The 20355-nt window shown below is 37.2% G+C and overlaps 1 long non-coding RNA gene and 1 pseudogene across 2 annotated transcripts; both read left to right on the plus strand.

The window, feature by feature from the left end:
• The first annotated feature begins 298 nt into the window (after nt 1–298).
• Nucleotides 299–4508, plus strand: LOC145233389 (eukaryotic translation initiation factor 5B pseudogene; annotated as a pseudogene). Its single transcript, XR_013861080.1, has one exon. The product of XR_013861080.1 is annotated as a eukaryotic translation initiation factor 5B pseudogene (transcript).
• A 6232-nt stretch (nt 4509–10740) lies between these two features.
• On the plus strand, nt 10741–13102 carry LOC145232924 (uncharacterized). The gene is made up of 4 exons (XR_013860958.1): nt 10741–10850; nt 11106–11184; nt 11590–11747; nt 12199–13102. It is a non-coding gene; the product is annotated as an uncharacterized LOC145232924 (long non-coding RNA).
• The last annotated feature ends 7253 nt before the right edge of the window (nt 13103–20355 follow it).

The raw sequence follows: 20355 nt of genomic DNA on the forward strand, positions 1-20355 counted from the left end.
TAACACTTGCTTATTTAGTGAGTTATATTAAAGAACATTCATGCAACCAACAGTAAACTGGTTGTGAAAATCAAAATACCAAAAACATCGGAAAATAAAAATGGTAAAATTAAATATTACGATTTCTGTGTTGGATATCGCAATGCTGTGCAAGTGCAACGTTGTTCTTAGTAGATTTTATTTATTTTAAGAATGTGAAGATGTTTCGTTTGGTAGAGGTATGTTTTTACTTGTAGAAAGAAATAATAATCACATTACAATTAAAAAGGACATTGCCTAACATCTTATAAACAGGTGCTAGCATTTTGACAATTAACAAATATTTTATTTTGGCATAAAGGATTGCATTGCACTGTTTTGTGAGCCCTGAGCCTAGCCCTATAGTTACTTATCAATGACATTTTGTGACAGATGTTACAATTATCTCAACAATAAAAACATAAAATGGGTAAAAAAAACAAAAAAAATCCTGTCAAAGATTTAGCTGAAGGCGACGAGGCTGGTAATGTACCCTCAGAAACCAAGCAAAAGAGCAAAAAGAAAGCTAATAATGAGGACTGGTTAGATGATGTACAAAATGAATTGCTTGAAATTGAGGGAAAAGTACCAGCCAAAGAGGTTGAAAATGAAGCCTCTCAAACTGCTCCTAAAAAGAAAGGTAAAAAAGGCAAAAAGGTGGCAGATGATTGGGAAGATGACATCCAAAATGAAATAACGAATTTGGAAGGCAATGAGGATGCAAAAGCTGAACAGGAGCCGGAAGGGAAAAAGACTAACAAGAAAAAAGGGAAAAAGAAGAAAAATGATGATAATTGGGAAGATGACGTCCAAAATGAGTTGATGAATTTGGAAACTAATCCTGATGCTCGAGTTGAGGAGAAAGATGTTGAAACAAAAAAGCCAAACAAGAAAAAAGGGAAGAAAAAACGAAATGATGATAATTGGGAAGATGAAGTGCAGAATGAACTGATGGATATTGAGAACAACGTCCCTGTTGAGCCAGAAGCCCCTGTCAAAAAGAAAGCCTCGAAAGGAGCCAAGTCCCAAACTGAGGTATCAGTGTCAAAGACCGAGGATGGAAGTGCCAAGAACGACGTGAATACTGAGCCTCAAACTGAAGAATCTGCATCTAGCAAGAAAAAGCAAAAGAAGAAAAAGAAAACTGAAAAAAGTGAGGAAGAAAAGCCGCGCAAAGGTGGTCCAGGCAAAGCTCAACTTAAAGCAATGAAAGAAGCTCTGCAAAAGCAGAAAGAAGCGGAGGAAAAATTAAAACAGGCTGAGGAAGAAAAAATCCGAAAGGAAGAGGAAGCAGAAAGATTGCGCCTTGAAGCTTTAGAAGCTGAGCGACTCCGTAAAGAAAAGAAAAAGCAAGACAAAAAAGATAAAATACAACAGTTAAAAAAGGAGGGAAAGTACCTCACCCCTGCTCAGCGAGAACAGGAAAGGCGAAGGGAGCTACGTCGGCAAGAGTTAATTAAGAGTGGCATGATTCCCGACAAAGAAGTTGAAGTACCAAAGAAGCCTAAGTATGAACGAAAGAAGAAAAATACACCAAAAATGCAACAGCAACATGCAGAGTCTCCATCCCCTACCATTGAAGAACCTCCTACTCCCATTGTTGAAGATCCCAAACAGGAGGAGCAGGAGAGTGTTGTGGAAAACGAGGTTGAACTTGATGACTGGGAAACATTGGATGAAAAAATGGAAAACCTTGATGTGAAATCGTTGAGCAGTGACGATGCATCAGAATCAGAAGCATCTGGCTCTTCTGAGAGTGAAGAAGAATCAAATGATGATGCTTCGAGTGAAGACAGTGTGGACGACTCGTTGTCTTCCAGGGAGCAAGCACTACGGAAAATGCAAAAACGAAAAGAGGAAAATAACAACAAACGCTCTGTGGATAATCTAAGGTCTCCAATCGTCTGTGTTTTGGGGCATGTAGACACTGGCAAAACCAAGATCCTTGATAAGATTCGCCATAGCCATGTGCAGGATGGAGAAGCTGGGGGCATAACCCAACAAATCGGTGCCACAAATGTGCCTGTTTATGCCATAAAGGAGCAGTCAAAAATGGTCAAAAACTTTCAGGGCAATGAAATTAAAATACCAGGCTTACTTGTGATAGATACACCTGGACACGAATCTTTTGGTAATCTTCGCTCAAGAGGTTCATCAAATTGTGACATTGCTATTCTTGTTGTTGACATTATGCATGGTCTTGAACCACAGACCATTGAGTCAATTGGCCTGTTGAAAAAGAATAAGACCCCCTTTGTTGTGGCGCTAAACAAAGTGGATCGGTTGTACGAATGGAAATCTCATCCCGAAAATGACATAGCAACGACCCTTCGGAAACAGAAGCAGTATGTTTTAGAGGAATTTCGTGAAAAGGTCAATGGAATTATTGTGCAATTCGCCGAGCAATCGCTAAATGTGAAATTATTTCATGAAAATGACGACCCAGAAACATGGATTTCAATGGTTCCAACCTCTGCCCACAGTGGTGACGGGATGGGAAATCTGATTGCTCTCGTTGTCAAAACCTGTGAAACCAAACTTGCAAGGAAACTTGCATTTTCAGAAAACCTCCAGTGCACTGTTCTTGAGGTGAAAGCTATTCAAGGGCTTGGAACTACAATAGATGTGGTTTTAACAAATGGAAGGTTAAAATATGGCGATACTATTGTTTTGCCTGGAACTGAGGGTCCAATTGTAACACATATCAAGGGTCTGCTTATGCCACAACCATTGCGTGAACTTAGGGTAAAAAATCCATATGATAAGTTCAATGAAATACAAGCAGCTTATGGCATTAAAATCCTTGCAAAAGATATGGACAAAGCTCTTGCTGGAACATCACTGCTTGTGGCATACAATGACGATGAAATCGAGATACTTAAGGAGGAGGTACAAGCTGAAGTAAGTGAAGCACTTGGCAGCATTAAACTGAAAGAACGTGGAGTATTTGTACAAGCATCCACATTAGGCTCTTTGGAGGCGCTTTTGGAATTCCTAAAGCAGTCAAAAATACCGTATGCTGGCATTAGTATTGGGCCTGTATGCAAAAAAGATGTTGTCAAAGCGTCAGTTATGCTCGAGCATGACACCCAGTGGGCAGTTATACTTGCATTCGACGTGAAAGTTGAAAGAGAAGCTCAAGAAATTGCAGATAGCGTGGGAGTTAAGATATTCACCGCTGACATTATTTACCACTTGTTCGACGCATTTATGAAACATCGTGAAGATTTAAAAAAGCAAAAACAAGATGAGTATCGCCAAATCGCTGTTTTTCCATGTAAAGTTCAAATTGTACCAAACTGTGTCTTTAAATCAAGAGACCCAATCATTGTGGGTGTGAAGGTTGAAACTGGACAGTTGCGTCTCGGTACACCGCTTTGCGTTCCAAATCGTGAATTTTTAAAGTTGGGCATTGTGACAAGTATGCAAGTTAATCATAAGGACATTGAAGTCGCGAGGAATCCTCAGGAGGTTTGCATTAAAATTGAGGGTGTACCTGGAGAGGCTCCAAAAATGGTTGGGCGTCATTTCGATGAAACTGATGTGCTTGTGAGTAAAATAACCAGAGACTCAATTGATGCACTAAAAACATGGTTCCGCGAAGAAATGCAAAAGAACGACTGGCAGTTAACTATTGAGCTCAAAAAGCTGTTTGAAATTATTTGAGTTTGTTTTTTGTCTTCCTCTTTTGATTGGCTTACAGAAATTCTGTGTTGCAGACCAAATTCAGTCACTGAAAATTTTGGTTTGGGCATCAAACAAATGGTAAAAATACAAAGAAAAATGTTCTTTTTTTAGCTCTAATATTTTTTCTGGCTGCAAAAATACAAATTGTTTTGGTGTGTATACATTCGTTTCCATGGGTACTGTGGTTTTGGCTTGGTGTATTTGCTTTCACATGTAAGAAAATGTGTTCAAGTTCTTCTTTACAAAATGCAAGTAACCTGCTCATATCACAAAATATATTAAGCTTTCCCCATATTGCAAAACATAATTAAGAGTAATTTGTAATACCCTTTACATTTTTTACGCTGTTTATTAGGATTCCACATACATAATTGTAAAACACACAAAATTGTATAATATGTAAATGTGTGCACAGAATATTGTGTATTTATAAGACACAGAAATTGAAAAGATTTGTGGGGTGGATTTGTAATATTGGTGTGTCTATGATGGAATTAGATGGCTAACAAGATAAAAACTTATTTGTGACAGTTTTGCTTTGTAATTTTCTTATTACCGATTTTTGTGTGCTTTGGAAATTTTGAAGTGGGAAAATGTGACCTATTGGGGTTTTAAAGGCTTTTTCGTTTTTGCTTCTATATTATTCTTAAACTTGTAACACTGTTTGACCGCAATTTATTCCCGGTTATAACAGCATTTCGTATACAATCACAAAAACCCTGCTTGTACCAAAAACAATGGTTTTAACTGTACAAAAAACACCATGCCTTGTCCACAAAAGAAGAAATAAATTGGAAAACTAAGATGTCTTCTAATATATTAAATCCAGTTAAAAATAGGTTTTGAAGCAAGTTTCCGCCATAGTGGTGCTGATTTCGTGAATGACTAGTGGGCAGTGCTGGATTAACCATTAGGCAAAGTAGGCACGTGCCTAAGGCCAGTCAAAAATCCAGGCCACTTTAAAATCAGTAGAAATTTAGTCAATGATTTGACAATACTGATAATTCTATTTTTTTAGTTGGCAACCCTGATTTTCGGGCCACGTATAAAATGTGCCTACAGACCAGCAGACCCTTAATCCGGCACTGCTAGTGGCGTCCGTTAGTACTAAGTTTAGGAAAATATTTGTCAGAAGAAAAATGTAGGGTTTGGTTGGGTTTATGTCACGGTTACAGTTAGTGATGTACAAAAGCTTTGACTTTTCGAATTTATGCCCCTAAGGCAGCCAGTTTTGCAACGATTTGGTTTCGGCATAATTATTTAAATGCGGTAAAGCCGCAACCAAACCTTTTATGAACCTAACTTAAAGAAAAACGTGTATTTTTACCTAATAACGTACCACACGCCGGACAAAACTATCAGCAATGCATGTGCAGACTGCTAAGACGGCTGGTGCAACATTTAAACTATAGTGATGCACCAAATCGCTTAAATTTGATTCAAACCGAAGACGAATATTTGGTAGTTTTAGAAATTCGTAACGCTAAGATTTTTAAACTGTGACATAAGTTTTGCTGTCGGATAATTGGCGTTACATTAGTTCTGTGGATTTTGGAGGTTGCCTCGGTTTTAAAATAAGACTTTATTTGGTGTAGAACAGGGGTGTCCAAACTTTTTGTAACAGGGGCCAATTTTTATCAGGTGCAGACAAGCGCGGGCCAACGATGCAGACAACCGCGGACCAAAGCAAACTTTTTAACTGGACAATTATAATACAAAGTACACGGCATGAACAAAAGTTTTGGGATTTTGTTGCGTCAGCATCGTATACTTGCTTTTTATCAGTAATTGTAGTTCTATGGAGAAGCTTTGCGTGAAGCCACAAGTCACCTCAACCCAAAACCTTACTTTAAATGTTTGCGGGCCATACGAAAGAAAATTTGAAACAACAGCTGTGTGCCACTTGAAATGCAGTCGCGGGCCGCACTTTGGACACCCCTGGTGTAGAACGTATAGAACAGTGGTTCTCAAACTTTTTCATTATTTTTTCAATACGGTCCCTTTGCCATTATTTCGAGGGCTCGCGGTCCTTTAGCTGGAATTTGTATTTCAGAATAACGAAAGTTGATTGCAGGATTTTAGCAAAATTGCGCATATTAATGACCCAAGCTTGTGATATCACAGACAAGACAAAAAGCATTACGATCGTGCGCGAACAATTGCATGTTTGATAGTTGTCATTCAATAAAGGATATTGTTTAGCAATGGAGACAGTCGATTCTCAATTCTAATTTGATTTAAACTTATTCAGGCACAAACTGACGCTAAAAAGATTACAGAATTACTTCAACCGCTTCGCGGTCCCCTCAAAATTGCCGAATCCGGCCCGCGACGGGGTTTTCAGCGGCCCGCGGACAGTTTCCGATCTTACATGATAACGTGGCCCGCGGCCACAGTCTGCCACAATCACCCACTACTTGCTTACTATGTCAAATTATAGTTGTAAGTAACGGTAGAGCTACTGATGGAGTGCCTCCTAGGAGATCCAAAAGTGCTTAATTTTTAAAACGGTATATCTCAAAAATGATTCGGTATAGCGCCTTCAATGGGCCTGGCGTACTGTGATTTATGGTCTCAAAAAATGCTAACGGTTAGGGCTATTAGGGTCGGGGTAAGGTATTAGCATTTAAAATTGAATAAAACTAACCCAAAAAATTAGTTACTAATGTAAAATTTGTAAACATTTGCATCCTAAACCAACCCTCTTTAGCCGCTAAATAAATAATTCAGCTCTTTACGCCACCTATCGAAAATTAAGCACTTTTGGATCTCCTAGGAGGCACTCCGTCAGTAGCTCTACCGTAAGTAACGGACAGTAACGCTCCCCAATAATAAAAAACTTTCCCGCCGTTGTTACCATTGCACCATACGTCCATTGTTACGACATAACTGCCAACCATGTGTGTGGCCTGCTTTCACGGTTGTTTTGTTTCCACACGTGTACCCTAGTTAGTGTTTCAGCAGTACCTAAGTTTGTGGTGTATGCATTAAATTTGCTGTGGTGAATAATTTTATGTTATATCAGTTAGATTGTTTGGACTGTATTGTAATTGTGACGTTCTTAATTGTATTTGGTTTAGGTCACGGGTCGCCAACCTTTACCACTCAAAGAGCCATTCGAACCAGTTTCACATAGTAAATAAAACCTTAGGAGCCACAAAGTCGTTATGAAATGAAATGCAACTTCATAAGCGTTTTTTAATTGCATATTATTGGGCACATTGGTAAACCAGCCTTATCAGCAGTGAAAGCAAATTAATCTCCCCATGTAGCGTTAAATGTTCTGTTTTCTTCAGACGCTAATTTTTATTTCTTTGTTTAACACGTTTGTGTCATAACAATTTCGAACAGGTGTTGTTGCGCGGGCACACACACTGCAAACCAAAACAGTATTTAACAACTTGCGCGCCGCCGGCTTGCTTCTTTTTAGAAGCGCGGTGTGTCCGGCAAAACCGTCACAGATTTTAAAATCAAATGTTTCAAACATTCGGTAATTTCAAAACCTAAGCCGATATGGAGGGACCAAAGAGCCGCGGGTTGGCGACCCCTGGTTTAGGTGGTCAAGAATCCGTTTTAAATCACTGGATAAATACGCGATTAATGTATCGATTCAGGAATCCGGCCCGCCAAGTACTTCATTTTCCCATATCAGGCCCGCCGACTGGAGAAGTTGCCCACCCCTGATGTAGAGAATACAAAACTGCGACTGTAGGAGTTGATTTCACATTAAACTATTTCTTATTTTCACTGTTTTTATATGTACCATACACACGTTAGCTGTAAAGTGCTAAAAATGACCATGTACACAAAAATCTCTGCATTTTTTTTGTAAACAATGTGTTTTCGAATGTAACCATCTGCTAAACGCGCCACGTTTTCAGTTGATACGCTTGACAAAGTTTAACAACGTCACGACCAATCAGAGTCGAGTTCCAATGCACTTCCAGGTCGTTCCGTCATTTTGTAGCGGGATCATGGCTGGAAGGTCGCTCTGTAACAAGGTAAGTTGCAACTATTTCCAAACTTTACTATTGTTTTAATCTTCTGTAAAAGAAAGTTGGGTTCATGTTGTTGAGTTATGAAACTTTTAGAATATGTTACAACAATGATAATGGTCAAACATTCACATGCTTAAGGATATGTTTCGAAACTAAATGAAATATAAAATCAGTTGCATATGTAACTTATTGCATGCAACAATCTATGACGTATATTTGTATATAAGTCTTAAGTTAGATATAAACTAAACCTGACTTGCTGATGTTGTAAACTAAAGCACCCAATGCCTATCTTTCATACACAAGGCGTGTTCGGGGTTCGCCTAAAGCAAAACACGGGGAATTTAATCAGCGCCGGTGCAGAAGTAACGCTTCGCACAAACCTTAGCATTTTGCCTGTAGGAATTTGTGCTTTAATGGCAGCATTCTGGTTTGCTGCACTGTTCATTTTAACTTTTTTGCAGGTTCTTGCATCTCATCGACATCCATGTCTTCGTCCTTCAACCAACGTTTTTCAACTTAAAATATTTACTTGTATGTAAATATAGGAGTCTGTCGTGGGTCAACCGGGTTTACGGAACTGTTAGGCCTAACTTAGGCTAACTGGCGCTAGGGTTGAGTGACCTATTCTTTGCCGAGGTTGACTCGTAAAGGACGTCTTCCTCGGTGGTCAAAGAATGGCCCAAGTCTATAGGAGTGCTTCTATGTCAGCAAGTTGGCGCTAGGGTTACAACTAGAGTGGCACTCTTTAACTAAGGGTAGGGTATAGTTAACATAGGTAGGGTACGTTTGGGGTTCGCGCGCCACGTAGGGCCTTAGTTTAGATCGATTTCTAGTTAGGTGTGGCGCGTTGCTAAATGGCTTTAGCTAAAATAAGGTGCGCATAGAAACACGGACTGGGCATGGCCTCCACCGCATCCGCCGGCCGCGGTGCAGGCGGGACCGAGTACCGGACAACGCTATTTCCAATGAAGGTCCAGGCTCGTGGACCAGAGGAGAACGGCTTTGCATTTCGCCAGAAAAGTCCCGTGAGCCACCCTGATAGGGCGCAAACTGTTGTTAATTTTTTCCCAGCCCTGCGTTTGCGTAAAACATTTGGGTCCTTAAGGGGGGACTCTGAGGGCAAGGGGCTGTGACACGCTGTTGTCGACTTATACGCTATAAACGTCACTGTTCCCGTTTTAAACAAACGGTTGCGCCTGTATTAACTGTAAAATTAGGGATTTGTGGTTTTCGGGTTTTGACCAGTTTGTTATGCATGATTGTTAATCCGGTTCAATGTTTTCTTCAATAAGAAGAGACTGCGAATTGGATATCAAGCATGTAATGTTAAAACTCCTGATAATCGTGATAAATCTGTAAAATAAATTATTTTATGTAACAGCAAACCAGATGCGCTGATGCCCCTAATTCCCATTTCACTGGTCAAGCCATTTTTATTTTACTCGTGGATTTAGGCTAACTTATTTAACTAACTTCAGTTTCGTATTCCTGCTTGACCCGGCCACTCTGTCATAATGGGGCAGAGACAATTTGGGTGGTTGTAAAACACGACAGACTCACCTTCTACTTTTCTAGGCTAATTTGCGACGGTTGTATGCAGGCAGGGCAGTTAGTTGAGGCAAGCTTGTGTACTTTTACGTCGGCCGCGCAGGGACGATGGCGGTTCCAACGTTTTTTGAGAAACCTTTTCGATTGCCGAAACATTCTTACACCGGTTGCGTGCGAGAGATCAACGAAGATTTATCCACAGATTGCTTGCGCTTATATTTTGAGCTTTCGTTTTCCCTCTTTCATCAATGAAAATGTGTGCGAGTCCACTTTTTCTACCCTTTTATTTCCCGTTAGTAAGACCAGTTCTTGGGGGGTGTTGCCTTGTTACATCAGCCGGACAGGTCCTTATTATTGTGTGTTTCTTTATTTTTCGTCGCGTTAACCATGCGAACCGCCATCGTCTAGTTTTACAATGCGGAGAAATAACGGTTAGAACAGAAGTCAGGTTTTGCTGTTTTCAATTTCCCTTTGACTTGTCTTGTTGATTATGCTGCTGTTGCGTTTTAGGTAAGCAAAATGTAATTTATCTAAAAATCATTTGAAATAACACCAAATGTTTTTTTTCAGGTTTGGATTTCAAATATTGTTGACTATATGGTTTGAAATATAAAAAATATGGTTCCACAAAATGCTAGAGGTATTTTGAAATACATAACCAGTTATTATTTTTTGCAGGTTTAACAAAATTCTTTATCTTTTGCAGAAATATTTTTGCAGGTTTAACAAAATTCTTTATCTTTTACAGGTTTAACAAAATTCTTTATCTTTTACAGAAGTATTTTTTACAGGTTTAACAAAATTCTTTATCTTTTACAGAAATATTTTTACAGGTTTAACAAAATTCTTTATCTTTTACAGAAATATTTTTACAGGTTTAACAAAATTCTTTATCTTTTACAGAAGTATTTTTTGCAGGTTTAACAAAATTTTTTATCTTTTACAGAAGTATTTTTGCAGGTTTAACAAAATTCTTCATCTTTTACAAGAGTATTTTTGCAGGTTTAACAATGTATTTTCTGTTTTGCAGGCTTTTTAAACATTTCTACATGTTTTGTAAAACAATTAAATTTTTGCTTTGTTTTGCAGATTTTAAGGAATATTAGGAAATTTGTTAATCTTTACAGGTTTTATAGGAATAAAGTTATTTTTGTGTTTTGCAGGTTTTTAGGGAATAATAGGAAAATTTAATGTCTTTTTGTGTTTTGCAGGTTTTATAGGGTACATTAGGAAATTTAACGTTGTTGTTTTCTGCAGGTTATCGTTTTTTTCAGGTTTTAGGGACAAACTGTTTTAGGGGTCTGGTTATATTTTGTTAAACAGGGTAATTGTTCTTTTTTAAAACTGTAATTGACAGGTTTGTTGTAGTTATAAAGTAATGCGCGTTCTGTAATATTTACTTGAAGTTAAACATGTAGCAAACTTAAAACATGTTACTAACCCTTTCATTTCAGGTTTAACAAATGTGTTTTTCTTTTTCAGCATTCATCTAATAGAAAACCTGAATTTGTTTAAAAAAATAAACATATATTTAAACAGATTTAAGTTAATTTTGGATCAAAGATTTCTTTTCCCATTGACAGAAAACAAACTTTGGTAAGTGACGTCACTATTACCATTGTTCTAAAAAAGCATTGTTTGTTGACTTCTAAACGCAGTCTATTTTTAAACGCATATAGTAAGCGTATAAAGTACATTTTTTCTCTTTAATTAATTTACACGCATGTTGTAACCTGAAATGCGAATAACACATCACAAGCGAGTGGCATAATCATTCGCATTAAATAACTATAAAACAAAATCCATCTCTCATATTTCCTATAAGTTGTAAGCAACAGTTTTTTGTTTCAGATATCCTGGTCGACCTACTTGTCCATTCAGCAACAATCAACAGAATCGAAGGCAATCGGATCGCACACGAAGTTTAAAGGTAAATTATGTTTTTGTCATTGTTGCATTAAAATATTGTGAAGGAGCATAAATGAAACTTGTAGTTTTCACCGTAGTTTAAAACTTGTGACGACAGGCGTGTTTACTGATTTATATTTTTAAAGCTCATTCACTTAGCTGTTAACGTTCCCTGTTGTAAGAACATATTTAACTAAAGGTTTTTAACATTGGTTGTAGCGCCCCGTCTGGACGTTTTGTAAAATTGAGTGAGCGTTACTTTAGCCTTTGTTTGTTTTCAATGTCATTTAAAACCTTTAATCGGGAAGCTCTTGTTCAAACGAACGCAAAATGTTTAAAGCCAAGTTCAACTAACTGTCCACGCAGCGTACGGGGATCTGTACCATAAGAAAGAATTTAAAGCATATTTTTTCTTTCATGTTTTCAGGCACTCAAACACACAGCGTACACACCGAACCACCGACTTCACAATATGCTTTGCAACGCCAAGAAAAACGATCTACCCAACAACAACGCCATCAACACCACAAGAGCTACGATAGTGTTTAACACCACTGTTGAATTTACAAGAGACCAGCTGACCAGGTACAGCTTTTGTGTATTCTTATTTATGTGTCGTATGTACATGCATTGACTTGCGCCCCTTCTGTGCATTTTGTTGAAGTAGAACTAGTATTGTAAAAGCATCGGGCCACTAAATGATAAGCTGCAGACAATGCACACTATTTCGATCTGTAAGGCCTCATCAGTGCAGCTGGTGGCGAGATATATGCCGGCTAAAAAGCTCTGCCTCGCCTATTCTATCTAATGCCACAACTATTATTGGTGTGCGAAAACGTAAACAATAAGTTATAACCCACGTAGTGCATGAAGATCTGTGTATCATACGTAAGAGAGATTCTAACATATATTTAATTTATTTTTCGGGCACCTACACACAACGCATGCACCGAACCACCGATCCTACTGTGACGTCATTTGGTGACCCCCTCACTGACGCCATCCTCCTCCCTTCCAACGTTGACGTCATCATCAGATATTTGGAAACGTCTAATCTGCGCAAGCACGCCAACAGTAGACCCGTTACTGTTTGACATGTGCGTCACTGTGACGTAGGAAGCATGACGTCATATCTATCTTCTTGAAGCAAAGTTGCCAAGCACAGAAACTGGTTTCTTTTTGAAAAAATGACAATAAGCAACGATACTGCCAACGTGCTAACGTGTTTGCAAAACGCAAAATTTGTGTAAATTCGAGACAACTAAAGTTATTCTTACGTTATTTTTGATTTGAGAACTGAATTGCTATGTTTGTTTATTGTTGTGACATTGTTTGCAAGATTAACAACTTTAATCAGTTCTAACGTAAGTGACTCGCTCATTTTGTTTATCTAATGTTTTATAGTCGTTGTCATTGCTGTTACCAACTGTTACACTCTTTCAAACGGCGTTTATGACATTGGCTCTTAACCTTTTTGGTGTAGTTTTCCATTAAAATCGATCACCAAATTAGAATTTTCCCATTGATATTTTGTGCCATTAGTATCATTAATAGCCAATATTAGTTGTTCGTCTTGTATTGTAGTCATATTTAGGATCTTAGGTCTTCAAACAAACTTAAAACCAACAATTTACATCTGCCGTTTACAATTTCCCTCTAAATGAGCTATAATGGTTTAGAAAATAAAAGTTGTTACTTCACCGTCTGTTTATCCATTGTATCTATTTATTACATAACAATGTTTTTATTCTTTGTTTCTCTTTGTGTATTAAGTATGCAGTCTTGAGAATTATGGCAGTTGTTTTACTAATGTGCAGTTTGTATTATTTGCTACTTAAAGTCAGTTACAAATGTGTTTGTACCAGTATACCTTTGCCTTATTTTGCATCGTTGTTCACAAACTGTTTTAAACCTGCATGAATAAAATGAATATGAAAAGACTTCTGTTTTCACTTTTACGCTAATTTACAGTTTTAATTCACCCTACTGATAAAAGCTTGAACCTATGGTTGAATGGATATACATGGAAATATGAATACATTACTTGTTTATTGTTTAAAAAGATCACTTCTAGGACAAGTATAATTCGGTGGAGCTATAATAACATTTTAATTCACTTCGGACATAATTTGAATTTAACGATACTTGGCATAACGAGCTTAGTTATTAAATAAGTTTGGGGTAAGAGGTCCGTTACAACTTTAATATTGGCTTTTCGGATAACCACTGGGTCAAATATGATTTAGTGCAGCTAATAACATAGTAACCTATTTCTAGACAAGATTTCAACATACCGGTAGATGGCGTAATGAGCACAGTTATAAAATAAGTGCAGTGGTTCTTTAGCTGGGGTGTGAATGGCCCGTTGCTACCAAAAGGTTGGGTATTTCCCCTCGATACACTGCTTTGCTTTATAGCAGAATTATATCAAAGCTATAAACCCAGCTGTTTCACGTATCGCTAATATTGTGAAAAAGGACATTTTTCGAGTATTTTGGTTACTTTAAATTTAGTTTTAACTCTACCACAGTTTCAACACCTGCGCATGTATGTTCAACTCAGCGGTTTCCAAACAGGGATTTGCAAACGATACGTTGGTAGTTAGTGATTGAAGTTATTATGGCAACACTTTCAACGTTATGTCGATCATAACCGGTTTCAAACTGGAATATTCCCACAAAAACCCACCTAAAACCGGATTTTTCTTCGATTTTTTGAACCCTAAAAAGCAAAAAAACGGAAAGGCTATAGGTTTTTTTTTAAAATGGGGTAAAAATTTTCGATTTTCGAAACCGGTTTGAACCGGTTTGGAGGATCGGTAGGAAACAGAAACCGGTCATAACCGTTTGAAACTGGAATATTCCCACGAAAACCCACCCAAAACCGGATTGTTCTTCGATTTTTTGACCCCCAAACAGCAAAAAAACGGAAAGGCAATAGCCTTCGGGTTGTTTCAAAAATCTGGTAAAAATTTTCGATTTTAGAAACCGGTCCAAACCGGTTTGGAGGTTCGGTAGGAGGCAGAAACCGGTCATAACCGGTTTGAAACTGGAATATTCCCACAAAACCCACCCATAACCGGATTTTTCTTCGATTTTTTGACCCCTAAAAACGAAAAGGCTATAGCACAGGTTCTTAACCAGGGGTGCACGCACCCCCAAGGGATGCGGAGATGCTTGCATACAAATTTAATTACAATGGTTTTGTTATTTAAGCAATTGCAGAAGAGTGTGCGAAAATTGGTTGGTGATTTGAAAGGGATGCAGAAAGTAAAAAAGGTTAAGAACCACCGCTCCATGGGTTCTATGGTAGAGCTACCAACACTGAGCGTTGGCTTACGCCCGATCTGAGAACTTCTGGTAGGTGGCGCAGCAGAGCATAGGCGTTTATGGTGCTGTTACAGCAATTTGGGTTATGGTAAGAATAATTGCTGAGTCAGCACCATAAACGCCTATGCTCTATTGCGCCACCTACCAGAAATTCTCAGACCGGGCGTAAGCCAATGGTCAGTATTAGTAGTTCTACCGGGATCTATGGTTAACCCACGCGATAAATAGGCATAGAAAACGTAATTATTATTCGTAAAACATTTTTCTAAGAAGTAAATATTTATTTGAAAAGTGCATTTCAAACAAGAAAAATCTATATTTTTGTGTCCCTGCTGAATTGAAGTCAATCAATAGCTTGGGGGACCAAAACTTTTCAAAAACCATTACATTTTGACAAAACACGCAAATTTTTTCTTTTGCTAAATTTTTAAGCCAGATAACCGTTAACGAATATTTAACGTTTAATTGTTTTTTTTTTAAATTAGATTATTGTGAGACTATTTCTAAAGTTATTTTGGGTTCTATTTTTGGTAATAAAAAGAAATATTTTTTTACTCAAATTCAAATTATTGCGCGTGGGAAATTGTCATCTGCGCTACTGGGATTTATCAATTTTCCATGGATGATTGAACACGAAAACAAGCGGATGTTTTGATTTTGTGGTTAAAGTTCAAGGTCAATGGCGATTTGTATCCGGTCATTATCAGAACGATCAATGTCAAGCAGAAATTATGTGTTATCAAATAGCAGTTGTCAACGAACAGCAGTTATGTTTATGTGCATATTATCAGATAAAAAGTAAAAGTAGCAATGTTATTAATCAGTCAAACTTTACCATTAAAGACGGTGTTTTAAATTGTGTGTACATACCAAGTAACTTTGCTTATCATGCCAAAACCCAGACTTTGCGAATATTAAAGTAAGCCACGTGGAGTTAGGGTGGACCTTTCGAATAGTGACTCGCATTCAAGTGAATATCATTTAAAATTAATGCACCACGATAAGTTTAGTGGGTTAATATATTAGTTTTTGTTTGTCAAAATGTTTTGTGACCAATTATTATGGGTCCCCTTCCCTGAAGGGGACACATATTGATTTTACTCAAAATGTTTTTGTTTTTTTTCTTATTTTTTCTTCTACCCAAAGTTTGTCCGACTCGTTTTTCCATCAAATCCTTGATGGATTTGGATGAAATTTACACAGATGGTAGATGTAGTTATGTAGATGTGCATCCCACTTTGTTTTTGTTGATAACCCCAGTATTTACCCCGCTAGCCCCCTAAAATGGGTATTTTCCCCCGAAGTTTGTCCGACTCATTTTGCCATCAAATGGTTGATGGATGTGGCTGAAACTTATACAGATGGTAGATGTAGTTATGTAGATGTGCATCCCACTTTGTTTTTGTTGATAACCCCAGTATTTACCCCGCTAGCCCCCTAAAATGTCTATTTTTCCCCGAAGTTTGTCCGACTCGTTTTTCCATCAAATGTTTGATGGATTTGGCTGAAATTTACACAGATGGTAGATGTAGTTATGTAGATGTGCATCCCACTTTGTTTGTGTTGATAACCCCAGTATTTACCCCGCTAGCCCCCTAAAATGGGTATTTTCCCCCGAAGTTTGTCTGACTCGTTTTGCCATCAAATGGTTGATGGATGTGGCTGAAACTTATACAGATGGTAGATGTAGATGTGCATCCCTCTTTTTTTGTCCGAATAACCGTAGTATTTACCCCGCTAGCCCCCTAAAAGGGGTGAATTTGTAAACAATGTCAGAATTGGCTAAAATTGGAATAGTTTGTAGAGTATGCCATTTATAGGTGTCAATTGTTGTGTTCAACCCTGTAGCCCTAACATTTACCCCATAAGCCCCCAAAGTATAAAACGTATTTGTATGTTACTGGGCACCACAAACAAAAGATTTCTGTGGCACAATAGTGTTACAAGAGCAACCAGTTGTATGTTACTCATTTGTGACTTTGTGGGTTGCTTGGTGAACGTTTTTGTGCCATTGCAGTTCGGGGGTTGTTAACAGCCCTTTGACGTAAGAAACATTAAGGGTTGTTGCTCAAAACACCTCTAGTGGTCAAAATTTTTAACATTGGCGGTTTGGGCTGAAATTTTGCAGTACTATTGATTGAGTCATTGAGGTTTCCTATTTTTTTAGTTTGTTTGTCGGACCCCATTAGTTAACCTACTAGCCCCCTAAAATGGGTCAGTTTTTTTTTTAATTGTTATCTATTGAATTGCATTATTTTCAACTTTGCATGTATGGGGACCCATGAGTTTTTGCCTGCAGAAACAACCAAGGTTATAAAAGACGATGGCTAATATGGGACCCAATACAAAATAAGCATAGGAAATATATTTATGTTTTAAAATAGATCATAGTGTATATGCAAGGGCAATATATATGTGCTAAGCCACCCTTCTAGTTTTTTGAGATTTATTTTTTAAGTTTAGAGTTGTTGCATACATTTTTCATAAGATTGTATAAAATTCTTTTGTGTCCATGAGCTTCTGGATTGTGGTGTAACAATTTGAATATCTTTTTCAGATTATTTTTAACTAAACATTTTAATATTTATTCTGAACTCAGCATGATGTGACAACAGGAAAACAGAAAACTATCATGAAAGGTATAATAGTGGTTTATTTATTCTTATTTAATTATTTCTAACCCTTTGTTCTCGACATGTTGGTAATATGGTTTTTCTCCTTGTTGCTTATACCATCTGTTATAAACAAGAAATGGTGCTTCAAACTTATTTAAATGTATCTGTGACCTAGGAGATTCATATTTTGTTGGTTGGTGCAATGTGTTTCTGTCCTATTTAAACCAAACCATTGTATCTGTTGTGAAATACAACAGTCTCTGAAATACATTCTCTTTTACCCTGCAGTCTTAACAGGGGCGTATCCAGAAATTTTTAAACGGTCCAACATTTTATTTTGGGAATTTCCCTAATGACGTCATTAGATCTGTGGAAAATTTCCCACACAAATACGCTAGACCACACGAGACTAAATACGTAATTCACACGTCAAACTACCACTCAATTGACCCGTTGCCTATTTCGTTTTCTTGTTAAAAACGAGCACTTTAACCCGAAAGTACAAGACCGAAACCTAATCCAACTTTCGACTTTGGCGGTTTCTCTATCCATCCAATTGACAGAAATAACAAATAATTTTCGCGACAGCTTCGTAGTTTCCTCATTTCGTCGCTGCCATCTAGCTTACTCAGCAAAACTGCAGATGCAAGATAAGCGATAAGCGTCAGGTAATCGAAATCGTTACTTAAAACACGGGGAACAGATTCTCAAGGACTGAACGTCTTTCTAAAGCGATAATGCTACTGTTAAGTTGCACAATGTCAAGAATGCACTTAAGTTGGTAACTGTAGAAGGCATAAATTCAATGAACATCGATCTAATGTTCGTGACAAACTATTACGTGTTTGGCGGGTCGAAACAATACAACATTAAACGTTTTTATCCATTTTTTACTCATTTCACATTTTTAAAATGCAAAACAGGTTGATACGTTGCATTTAGTGCAGTTAACAACCAGCGTCCCAGCCGGAATGTAACTTTCCGATTGTTAGTGCATAAAACTCCATATTCAACCCTTGTTACGTCACAATTGGCGGTAGATAACAAGCGAATACAAGAGATTAAAACCTTGCGGCTTTGAGATAACGACTCCCTGTTATCATGTAGCGGTAAACTAAACAATTTTGGCCTTTTACGCACAAACTTTTTGAAAAGGGGAGGTCCGGACTCCCAACCCTAGATGTGCATCCCTAGATGTAGATGTGCATCCCACTTTGTTTGTCCAAAACAACCTAGTATTTACCCTGCTAGCCCCCTAAAATGGGTGAGTTTGTAAACAGTGTCAGAATTGGATAAAATTTGGGTAGTATATATGTCACTATGCTATTTGTAGGTTTCAATTGATGTGTTTTACCTTGTAGCCCCAAAATTTACTCAACTAGCCCCCTAAAATGAATGAACTTTTGAAAAACGTCCTAATTATATGAAATTTTGCAAAGTTTATTAAACATACTAAGTCCTCAAATGTTATGTTTTGCCCTGTAGCACCACAACTTAACCAACTAATTCCGAAAATAGTTGACCCTTTTCACAAAGTTCGAATTGAATGAAAACCGGACAGCTTGTAGAATTTGCTATTTATTTTTTGTTTTACCCCATTATGCCACTACTTACTCCTTCGTTTCTTTTAAAAGGAACGTTAAATAGGACATACTTCAAACAATATCTGGGGTGAATCTAAATTTATATAGTTTGTACTCTATATAGTATTATTATTTAAGCCCAAGGTTATAAAAGACAATAGATGGTATGGGACCCAATATAAAATCAGCATAGGAAATATATTGATGTTTTAAAACAGGTTATAGTGTATATGCAAGGGCAATATGTGCTAAGCCACCCTTCTAGTTTTACCTTAGTAGCATATTTTTTCAACTTGCAAACAAACACCAGACACTTAGAGCACAACTTAAACAAATTTGAGTAATTTTTGTTTTCTGGCAATTGTTAGTGTGTTTTTTTGTGATCAATCTTGAAAGAAGTACTGGGTATTTAATTGGCCACAGCGGACACTTTTTAAGTTTATGTATTGTGGCGGGCCATACCTTTTAAATACGGTAATGAGCTTTACCCTGTTTGCTTTCACACTGGCCTATTAGTGCTTCCCAAACTAGGAAGTATTTGTGTAGTTTGATTAGGTGAAAATCTGGTGCGAGTTAATGTGAAATGTTTAGGATTCTCCTCCAGCAATTCATGTCCATTGTTTTAAACTAAAATAACAAAAAATTGATTGTTTGCCCATAATTATGTGTCCCCTTCCCTAAAGGGAATTTTTGGTAAATGTTAAATTGGTTGTGTGCATGTAAAATATGCATATGTTAGAAAATTGACTAATTACAAATGTTATTTTTAGCTTTCCCTCAAACTTTCATCACAGAAGAGATTCATCAAGCTTTTTATGAAGTTGAATCGTCTCATGACTTCGATGGCAAGGTTTGTTTGAATTGTTTTTGTTCAAGTAATGCTCAAATAATAATTACATTAGTTTGATCAAGTTTAGTTACAAAGCTATGGTGTAGAAACTAGCTGTTTTTTAATATCGCCTTCAAATTCTGGGAACAGTTGTATTACATATTGTTTTTGTATGTTTTTTGTTAATATGTTGTAATGTCTTATGTGGGTTTGTTCCTTCCATTTGGTCCAGCATGTGGATTTGAAATTACGATTCTCGTTAGATATCTATCACTGAAATTGTTCTTGTAAATTTTGACTTTATTTGACCCAGCAGTTCACATCTTAAACATAAAATTGAAGCAGCGATACCTACTAATATATATAACCCAGATTTTTTATTTGTTGTGAATATAATATTTGTTTTCTTTGATGTTTGGTGTTATTGAAAGCAATGTGTTACTTACAGTTGAATTTATCTGTTTTCAATTTTTTGGTCAGAATATTTGTTTTTGTGTTCATGGGTTATTTAGACTAGAATCTTTCTAGTCCCTGATTTGATTTAAACGCTGTAATGTCCATGTTATACACTGTGTTCCCTAGGGGCAATGGAGTGATTAATTGGTTTATGATTTGAAATGATCTGTGCTTCATGCATGAAAACATGTACCACCAGGCTTTAGGTTTATCAAACAGCCGGTCTGCACTCAAATAAGTGTGTTACATGACAGACTGTATAGTATGGAGGTTTAAAGCAAAATATTGTTGTTAAGTAAGAAGTGAATGCAATAAACTAATGAAACGATACTTCTAAGTAGAGATGTACCGAATATTCGGTTTGCCGAATTTATTCGGCCG

Source organism: Phallusia mammillata, chromosome 6 (assembly GCF_965637545.1).
Source record: "Phallusia mammillata chromosome 6, kaPhaMamm4.hap1.1, whole genome shotgun sequence".
NCBI lineage: Eukaryota > Metazoa > Chordata > Ascidiacea > Phlebobranchia > Ascidiidae > Phallusia > Phallusia mammillata.